The sequence below is a fragment of the Spea bombifrons genome, chromosome 1 (assembly GCF_027358695.1).
Source record: "Spea bombifrons isolate aSpeBom1 chromosome 1, aSpeBom1.2.pri, whole genome shotgun sequence".
In the NCBI taxonomy this organism is placed as follows: domain Eukaryota; kingdom Metazoa; phylum Chordata; class Amphibia; order Anura; family Pelobatidae; genus Spea; species Spea bombifrons.
In genome coordinates this window covers 857352-867939 of record NC_071087.1, presented here as the reverse complement: position 1 = coordinate 867939, position 10588 = coordinate 857352, and positions in this window count along the sequence as shown.

The window sequence follows — 10588 nt, the reverse complement described above, 5'->3', positions numbered from 1 at the left end:
TTGCCATATAGCTCATCAACCTTAGCCGCCGCCAGACGCTTACGACGAGAGCAGACACTGACAAAGTGACCCCTGATCACACACTTATGCGCCTCCCAGACAGTCAGCAACGGGGTTTCAGGGAGCGAGTTCTCTTCAAAATAGCGACTGAGAACCTCCAATGCCTCCGCACTAACAGCAGCATCAGAGAGGATCGCCTCATTAAGGCGCCAGGAGCGCTCAAGAGGGCGGGCCAGAGGGGAGAGCAAGGAAAGCAGGACCGGAGCGTGATCAGACCAAGTGGTAACCCCAATAGTGGAGCTACGCAAGAGAGAAGCGTGTTGACAGGGAAGGAAGAAATAATCGATACGGGAGTAGGAGTGGTGAGACATAGAGTAAAAGGTATAATCCCGGTCGGAAGGATGCAGGGCCCTCCAACAGTCCAATAACCGATGCTCCGAGAGGATACCCGAAATCTTACGAAGAACATGACGAGGAGTCCCGGTCGTGCCCGCAGAAGTATCTAGGGCCGGGTGTAAGGACACATTGAAGTCACCCCCTAGCACTAGGATCCCCTCCTGAAAGCCCTCCAACTCCCGAAAGACTCGACGCAGAACGTTAGGCTGACCTCTATTGGGAAGGTAGACATTGGCAAAGGTATAAGTTTGCTGCAGAATCACCCCCTTAACCAGCAAGAACCGCCCCTCAGGATCTTCCCGAGTATCGAGCAAATGAAACGGAAGCCTATTAGAAAAAAGCAGTGCCACACCCTTGGACTTAGCAGAAGGATTATCGCTAAAAAACCCCGTGGGAAAGAATCGAGAAATCAGTCTGGGGGCCTTAGATTTCAAGAAGTGCGTTTCCTGCACGAAAGCAACATCAATTCTCCCACGCTTAAGATCCCGCAGAAGGGAGGAGCGTTTTTCCGGAGTATTCAGGCCACGGGCATTAATAGAGAGCAGAGTCAAACCGGCAGCCATAACGTATATCGCACGAAGACGGAACGGGACACAGATGACAACTACGACAACAACAACAACAACGACAAGGACAACAACAACACCAATGAGAAAGGGAGAAAAAAAAAAAAAAAAAAAAAAAAAAAAGGGGGGGGGGGAGGGGGGTCAAGCGCGGGTCGAGGAAGAGAAAGGCGGGGTGGGAGAAACAAGGAACAAGGAAGGAAAGGAAGAGGAAGGGGAAGGAGGAGGGGGACAGGGGGAAAAAGACACCAACTACGCCCACTGGGAACACCGAGCCCAGTAACGGAAGGGCGATACTGTGTAGGGGAAGAGCCGACCGACAAGAAAGAGAGAAAACCAGAAACAAAGGAGAAGAGAAGAAAAGAGAAGAGGAGAAAAAAAAAGACGAGCCCAAGAAGGGCCGCCGCTCGCAAGTACGCAAGACAGAAAGCGCAAAGACCGCAAAGAGATGAAAAGACGGAAGGGCGGAAAGTAACAGCCAGGTCATGCAACCTGGACAATGAACGATAGGGATACTGTCCCGTGACAATGCAACAGTGAGAAGAAACATATAAACGAGAGCATCAGAAACCCTTGCTCATCACCGAGTGCAAACAAAAGTGTTGAGACCCAAGAACAAAGCCAGAGCAACCCCACCGAGCATAGGTAGTAATGATACACATACAAGGTTAGACACGTGCGCTAGATCTCAAACGTGCACCTTAGCAGTGTTACAAAGCAGTGCGTCATTATGATAGAATTACCACACAAGAAAAAAAAAAAAAAAAAAAAAAAAAAAAAAAAAACAGACCACCCCAATCCTCCCCCCACCCTGGACCTAAATTGAGTAAACTGCGTATAAAGAGCCCAACATCACCAAGTGAGAATATCCGCCAAGCAGACATGGCGAAATCAGGTTAAGTGCATACGTGGGCGCAGGACATGTGCAATAGACAAAAAATATACCATGCAGATGGAGCTCGTAAGCACAAAGGCAGTGAGAACATTAGCCCCAAATAGATGTGTTGAGAGCATTGTAGGTGCAGAAACACAAGGTGTGGAAAATGAAATACGGCGCAAAAAAAAAAAAAAAAAAAAAAAAAAAAAAAAAAAAAACAACCCAAAAGAACCCCCCCACCCGTGACCCAAAATGAGTAAACTTCGCATAAGGAGCCCAACATCACCAAGTGAAAATATCCGCCAAGCAGACATGGCGAATCAGGTTAAGTGCATACGTGGGCGCAGGACATGTGCAATAAACAAATAATATACCATGCAGATGGAGCCCGTAGGCACAAAGGAAGTGAGAACATTAGCCAAATAGACGTGTTGAGAGCATTGCAGGTGCAGAAACACAAGGTGTAGAAAATTAAAAACGGCGCAAAAAAAAAAAAAAAAAAAAAAAAAAAAAAAAACCCCGAACGGAACCCCCCCACCCTTGTCCCAACATGTACAAAAAAAAAAAAAAAAAAAAAAAAAAAAAAAAAAATATAGTATACCATGCAGATTGAGCTCGTAGGCGCAAAGGTAGTGAGAACATCAGTGAAACAGACGCGTTGAGAGCTTTGTAGGTGTAAATCGAATACGGCGCAAAAAAAAAAAAAAAAAAAAAAAAAAAAAAAAAAAAAAAAAAAAAAAAAAGGGGGGGGGAAATATGTGTGTGTACAGCGTGGGTGAGGAAGCTGAGAACGAGACAAATGTCAATGAGAGAGTCCCAACGAGAGTCTAATGAACATGAGAAAAACAACAGGTGAGATGATGGTGATGGCAGCAAGACTCACAACCAGCTACTCCTCGATGTCACCCCGACGGCGGGAAGCCAGAGCGTGCTGCGCATGGGAGACCCGGCGTCGAGGGGAATCCCTGCGGGACAGATCCAAACGACCACGGCTCCGAGGCGGCAAAGCTGGGGTACGAAGAGAGCCGAGAACCACGTCTGCAGATGACCAGTCCAAGATGTGTAGGTCCGGAAAGCCCAGATGCTGCAGAACGCCGCCGACGTCCTGGTAGTGCCTGATGACAAGAGAACGATTGTCGTGGCGGATGATCAGGGCAAAAGGGTGCCCCCAACGGTAGGGCACACCAAGCCTCTGCAATTCAGCCGTCAGTGGCCGCAGGGCCCTCCTAGCCTGCAGAGTCAGGTCGGAGAGGTCTTGATAGAAGGACACTTGGTGCCCGTCAAACGGCCAAGTGCCCACCTCACGCGCACGAAGCATGATGGCTTCCTTCACCAAAAAATCGGCAAGGTGGCAAATTATGTCTCTAGGGGGGGTCCCAGGTCCCCCTCTAGGGCGAAGGGCTCTATGAGCTCTATCCAGGGGCATCAGGGAGTCAGCCGAACGGCCCAAGAGATCATTAAAGAGCCGCGTAAGGAGCGCCTTCGTATCCTCCGGGCCATCAGACTCCGGGATCCCACGAATGCGAATGTTGTGTCGACGGCCCCTGTTGTCAAGATCCTCAATCCTGCGGCGGAGCTCTTGCAGGTAACGAGAGTGTTGCGTCGCTGTCTGTTGTGAGTGAGTATGTGCCAGTTGATGTTGTGTCGTGGAGGCCTCGAGGGTCTGCACACGTTTTTCCAATGTGGCCAGGTCTGAACGCACCGCAGAGACTTCGTCGCGAACCACTTGTTTAAGCTCTGCGATGAGCAGCGAGAAGTCTGACTTCCACGGTGCTGAGGAAAAGAGACTCACCACCTCTGGAGGCTGGGACGCAGGCGGTAAGTGCATCGCCGGGGCTGGCTCTTCAACCGACGAGGAGCTGGCAGGAGACCGGGCCTCGTGGTCCTCAGGGGCCTGGGAGGCCAAGTCCGCCGGTGTCCGAAAATACTCGCGGAAGGAAGGATTTGAGGAGCGCGAACGGTCCCCCGGAGTAGAAGGGTCAGTGGCCGGTTTTTTGGAGCGACCCATGAGGGCTAAAAGCGCGGTTGATCGTGAGAAAGATGCGAGCGGCGGCAGAGGTATCGGCTCAAGCGTCCATCTTACTCGGCGGTCGGACACGCCCCCTAAAATTTATTTTATGTGTATGTGACGGTGTGTATATGTGAATCAGTGTATATATATATATATATATATATATATTGTATTTGCTCGATTATAAGACGAAGTTTTTTTTCTGAAAAATACCCCTCGTCTTATGTTCGAGGTCGTCTTCTAATCAGATCTCAAATAGAGGTCTGACTAAAAGACTAAGATCCATATCCCCGCACCGCTGCAGGAGACCTGGATCCTTCACTCCGGCAGCCGTTGAAGGTTTGCTGCTGGCACTTCTGCCGGGGATTCTATGACGGAGCGCCGGCATCACATGACCTTCCGGTGCTCATTCATAGAAGCCCCGGCGGAAGTCCCGGCAGCAGCGGAGGTTTCCCGGCTGACCTTTCCTGGCTGCCCCACTACACACCAAGGAATCTGCAGCACCGGGAGAAGTCTAGAGAAGCACTAGTAAGTCGGGGGAGGGTAAGGTGTATATATATATATATATATATAGATAGCTCTATATATCTATATATAAATATTATATAAGTAATGAAGCTGGGGATGCAGCCTAGCATGGAGGAGAGTGACGGTTATAAGGACAGGATTAATTATACAGTCCGAAGAATATATAATATATAATTTCAGGAATATATAGGATATAACAGGTTATAAGGACGGGATTAGTTATACGGGGGGAGAGTATATACCGTATTTGCTCGATTATAAGACGAGGTTTTTTTCAGCAAATGCTCTGAAAAATACCCCTCGTCTTCTAATCGGGGTCGTCTTCTAATCAGACCTCAAATAGAGGTCTGATTAGGAGACTAAGATCCTGATCCCCCGCACCGCTGCAGGGGACCTGGATCCTCCTGTCTCGTCCGCCTCCCCCCCCCCATCATACACACACTTACTGGTGCTTCCTGCTGTATTGCCGGGGCAGCGGGTTGACGTCTACGCGATCCGCGTAGACAACGTCCGCTGCAGCCGAAAGGAGGTGTGGCTAGCAGCGGGGGTTGTCTGCGTCCGTCGCGTAGACCTTCCCCGACTGTCAGAGATCAGAGTTCGGCACGGGTGCGGGGAACTCTGATCTCTGACAGCCGGGGAAAGTATACGCGACGGACGCATACAAACCCCCGCTGCCAACTCCACCTCCTTCCGGCTGCAGTGGATGGCGACGTCAGCCCGCTGCCCCGGCTGGAAGCACCGGTAAGACAGGGCTGAGGGGTGAGAAAGGGGTGAGAGAGGGGTGAGAGAGGGGGAAGGGGGGGTGAGAGAGGGGGAGGGGGGGAGAGAGAGTGTGTGTGTGTTAGTTAAATGTGGGTATAGGGTGTGTGTGTTAAATGGGGGCATAGGGCATTTCTGGAGTGGCTTTAAGGGGGCATTTAATAGAGCACTCTGCCTCCTGAAATGCCTTATACCTCCCTATATGCCACTCTGCCCCATAATATGCCTTTTAACCCCCTAAATGCCAGAGTGGCATATAGGGGTATAAGGCATTTCTGGAGGCAGAGTGCTCTAAACAATGCCTTTTAACTCCCTTAATGCCACTCTGCCTCCTGAAATTCCTTATACCTCCCTTTTAACCCCCTAAATGCCAGAGTGGCATATAGGGGTATAAGGCATTTCTGGAGGCAGAGTGCTCTATACAATGCCCTTTAACTCCCTTAATGCCACTCAGCCCCCTAAATGCCAGAATGGGATATAGGGGTATAAGGCATTTCTGGAGGCAGAGTGGCACATAGGGGGTCAAAAGGCATACCATGGGGCACAGTGGCATATAGAGGGTTAAAAGGCATATCATGGGCCACAGTGCCATATTGGAGTGGCAAGCCTGGGGGCAGATGTGCGTAACTGGGGGACAGGTTGGAAAATACAAGAAATAAAAACAAAAAAAATATTTTTCTCAATCATAGCTTTTATTAAAAAAAAAATAGTTTACATGAATTAACATTTACTGGTAAAACTTTTTTCCTTTGGGGTCGTCTTATATTCAGGCTTTTTCTTTTTTCCCTAAGTTAATATTCAGATTTTGGGGGGTCGTCTTATAATCAGGGTCGTCTTATAATCGAGCAAATACGGTAATATATAATATGAGGAATATACAGGATATAACGGGTTATAAGGACGGGATTAGTTATACGGCCGGAGAGTATATAATATATAATATGAGGAATATACAGGGATATATAACGGGTTATAAGGACAGGATTAGTTATACGGCCGGAGAGTATATAATATGAGGAATATACAGGATATAACGGGTTATAAGGACGGGATTAGTTATACGGGGGAGAGTATATAATATATAATATGAGGAATATACAGGATATAACGGGTTATAAGGACGGGATTAGTTATACGGCCGGAGAGTATATAATATGAGGAATATACAGGGATATAACGGGTTATATGGACGAGATTAGTTATACGGCCGGAGAGTATATAATATATAATATGAGGAATATACAGGTATGTAATGGGTTATAAGGATGGGATTAGTCATACAGGCCGCAGAGTATATAATATGAGGAATATACGGGTTATATGGACGGGATTCAGGCCCGGACTGGGACAAAAAATAGGCCCGGGCATTTAAGACTGAGCAGCCCATTTTTTTTATTTATTTATTGTTAAACCAAATTCTGACAAATTCCGGAGGGCATTTTATCTCTGGATAAGTAAAAATTAAATAGTTCAATTTAGTCTTACAGAAAGTAAAGGGCCAGAAAACAGATGACTAAATACACATCAGGACAGGCTCTGCCACCCAGACACACACACAAGGACAGACTCTGCCACACCGACACCCAAACACACACACCAGGACAGGCTCTGCCACACTGACATTTCCTTGGGTCCTGCTCCACTCTCCCTAGCATGTAATCACTCCCTCCGCTACCACACCAAAAATGCAGGTATAGAACAATTGAAAATCACGTTAACTCAGCGTTGAAGGTATAGATCAAATGAACAGAATGAGACATACAAACCCTCTATTTGTAGGAGTACAATAATAATGTATGGAAACAGAGCGTACCAGATACAGATCAACAGAATAACACACACCCAGCCTTGCAGGTATAGATCAATTGGAATTCACATATAAACAAAGCATTAGAGGTATAGATAACCCCCTAAATTACAGGCATAGATCACAGGTTGCACACCCCAAAGCCAGCCCTTGTCTCGACATTACCAACATAGAACCCTAAGCCAACTTTGGCAAACAGCCCACCCTTCATGTGCCATCTTTGCTCAAATCACTTAAACATTCATGATAGACACAAACACTTACACAGTTACTCACTCATTCAGACGAATCATTTATACACATTCATTAATGCAGTCTCACAAATCATTCAAGCAATTCATCCACACATTCATTCATTCCCGTACGCGTTCACACAATTCATCCACACATTTATTCATTATTCTCGTACGCATTCACACTACCCCCTCTCCCCATCTACCCCTCCCCTTCTTATTTGCCCCTTCTCACTATGTTCCCCCTTATCACTATGTACCCCCTCTCTTCCCCTTTTGTCACTATGTACCCCCTTCCCTACTTCTCAATATTTACCCCCTCTCACTATCTATCCCCTCTCTCACTATCTAACCCCTCCCCCCCTTTCTCACTGCACCCCCCTCCCCTCACCCTACTTACCTTGTTGCTGGAGTAAGCAGCAACTGCGACCATGCCCGCCACTCTAGGGGGTGGCGCAGCCCCCACCAGGGCCGGCCTTAGGTGCGTGCGGCTTTATTTAAAATCCTCCATGTTTAATTTAAGCCCTGTGCAGCCGCACACCCCTAAGGCTGGCCCTGGTGGGGGCTGCCCGGCCCCCGAGATTGGCGGGCCCGGTCGCAGTTGCTGCGAGCCTAAGGGTCAGGTGCCCCTTATGCCCTACGTTAATGCGGCCATAGAGTGCAGCCCTGACTGGGTCAGTGCGGTCCTGACTGGGCCTATTTTAAGGTAGGGGCCTGGAGCTGCAGCTCCATCAGCCCCTACGTCAATCCGGCCCTGGGCCTGACGGGATTAGTTATATGGCTGGAGAGTATATAACCCCTTAAGGACAATAGGGGTTATTACTCGTAGTATATTGCGGGACAATGGCTCTTTTAACGTTTTTCAGTGTTGCAGTTTAGCTGTGATTTTCTTCTTTCTCATTTCGTGCTCACACATATTATATATTGTTTTTTTCAGGACAAACAGGGCTTTCCTTAGATACCATTAATTTTATCATATCATCTAATTTACTATAAACAAATGATAAAATATGGGTATTTTTTGTTAAAAAATTACTTTTTCTCACTTTTTAAACAAAAAACTTTTAATCATCTGCAAAAACGAATGAAAAAACCTGCTAAATAGATTCTACTATTTGTCCTGAGTTTAGAAATACCCAATGTTTTTATGTTTTTTTGCTTTTTTCTGTACGTTATGGGGCAATAAGTACAGGTAGCGTTTTGCTATTTCAAAACCTTTTTTTCCAAATCTGGTAATTCTTCCCCCCCATGTGCCATTTCATATCTTTGAAGGCGGCCAATGCAATTTATCCTGCAATCATATATTTTTAAAAACTAGACAACCCCAAGGTATTTGAAATGCTGGTATTTTAACCCTTTCCATGCACTAATTTTACCACCAGCCTTTGTGAAACTTTATGGTGGTACATTTTTTTTGTTTTTTTTTCACACATAAATAAATTTATCGCTCCTGGTATATGTCTGTGTCACACAACACCCCAATATGTGTTCAGTAACATCTCCTGAGCGCAGTGATACCCCACACACATGGGTTTGTTGGGTTATTTGGGAGGTAAAAGGCTGCCTTTCTGAGGTGTGTATTTTTATGCCATTTAGACATCTGATCCTACTGCCCCCATGTCCCATATTTGGGACATCTTTGAACCTGGCCAATTCAATTTACCCCATCCCAATATTTTAACTCTTTCCATGTTGGAATTTTTGTAAAGATAAAGAAGATAAAGAATTTTTCTTTTAGGACTTGCTTATTTTTTGGTGACAGTGGGGATTTTTACATGTTACCATATTTTTTTTAATTGACCTTGCATGGTTGGATGCAGTACCTGCATTCAACCTGCAGGAGGAGCTCGAGAGTTCTCAAGAGGGTCTGGATAGACCCTCTGTGAACTCATATCTATTGTTGATGCCATCCTGTGAATGACGGCAACGTCATTTACAGGATGGCACTTGTGGTTGCTCCTCGGAGCAATCGCAAGGCTATCGGGGTAGGGGGTTGTGTTGCTACACGGCTCGATATCGAGGCATGTCAGCAACACCGTTTATGCTTAGGAAGCGATTCTGATTTCTTCCTAAGCTGTTTCAACCATTTTTCTTCCGGGGAGGGCTTTCCTCCCCGGATCCATGGTCAGCCTCACTTGTGAGGCTTCCGTGGATGCTGCAAAGCCGCCGATCGCGGCGATGCAGCTATTTAACGGCAGCCCGTACATGTATGGGCATTGTCGTTATCGCATTGCACGGCAACCCCGTACATGTACGTGGATTGTCGTTAAGGAGATAATATATATATATAATATGGGGAATATACAGGGATATAACAGGTTATAACGACGGGATTAGTTATACGGGCCGGAGAGTATATAATATATAATATGAGGAATATACAGGGATATAACGGGTTATAAGGAAGGGATTAGTTATACGGCCGGAGAGTATATAATATATAATATAAGGAATATACAGGATATAACGGGTTATAAGGACGGGATTATTTATACGGCTGGAGAGTATATAATATATAATATGAGGAATATATAGGGATATAACGGGTTATAAGGACGGGATTAGTTATATGGCCGGAGAGTATATAATATTAGGGCTGAAACAACTAATCGATAAAATCGATAATGAAAATCGTTGTCAACGAATTTCATCATCGATTAATCGGATCGATTTTTATCGATTATAAAAAGAGGTTTTTTTCAGAGCAAATGCTCAGAAAAACTCCTCTCCTTATATAATCCGACCTCAAACAGAGATCGGATTATAACACCGGAATCCAGATCCCCCGCAACGCTGCAGGGGACCTGGATTCCCCTCTCTGTCGGCCGGTCTCTCACTTCCGTCTCTCTCCCCCTCCCATCTGCCTCCTCCCCCCTCCCATACATCACTCTACCTCTCTACCCGGCTCCGTTACTGAAGGCACTTTCCCTGCAGCTTCATAGAAGCCTCAGTGTAAGTGAAGGGCAGTAACGGAGTCTGTCTGTGCGATGCAGACCCCCACCGGCTGACAGAGAATCATCCTCTCTGATAGCCGGTGAGGGTCTGCAATGAAAGTGCCTTCAGTAACGGAGCCGGGTAGAGAGGCAGAGCGGTGTATGGGAGGGGGGAGGAGTCAGAGGGGTGTATGGGAGCCACCACTACACCACTCTGGCTCCTCCCCCTCTCATACGCCACTCTGCCTCTCTACCCGGCTCCCTGGTGTCTTGTCAGAAACGGAGGTTCACAGGAGGCAGAGTGTAATATGGGAGGGGGGAGGAGGCAAAGTGATGTATGGGAGGGGGAGGAGCCAACGTGATGTATGGGAGGAGGCAGAGTGGAGTATGGGAGGAGCCAGAGTTGAGTATGGGAGGGGGAGGAGCCAGAGTGGTGTATGGGAGGAGGCAGAGTGGAGTATGGGAGGGGGAGGAGCCAAAG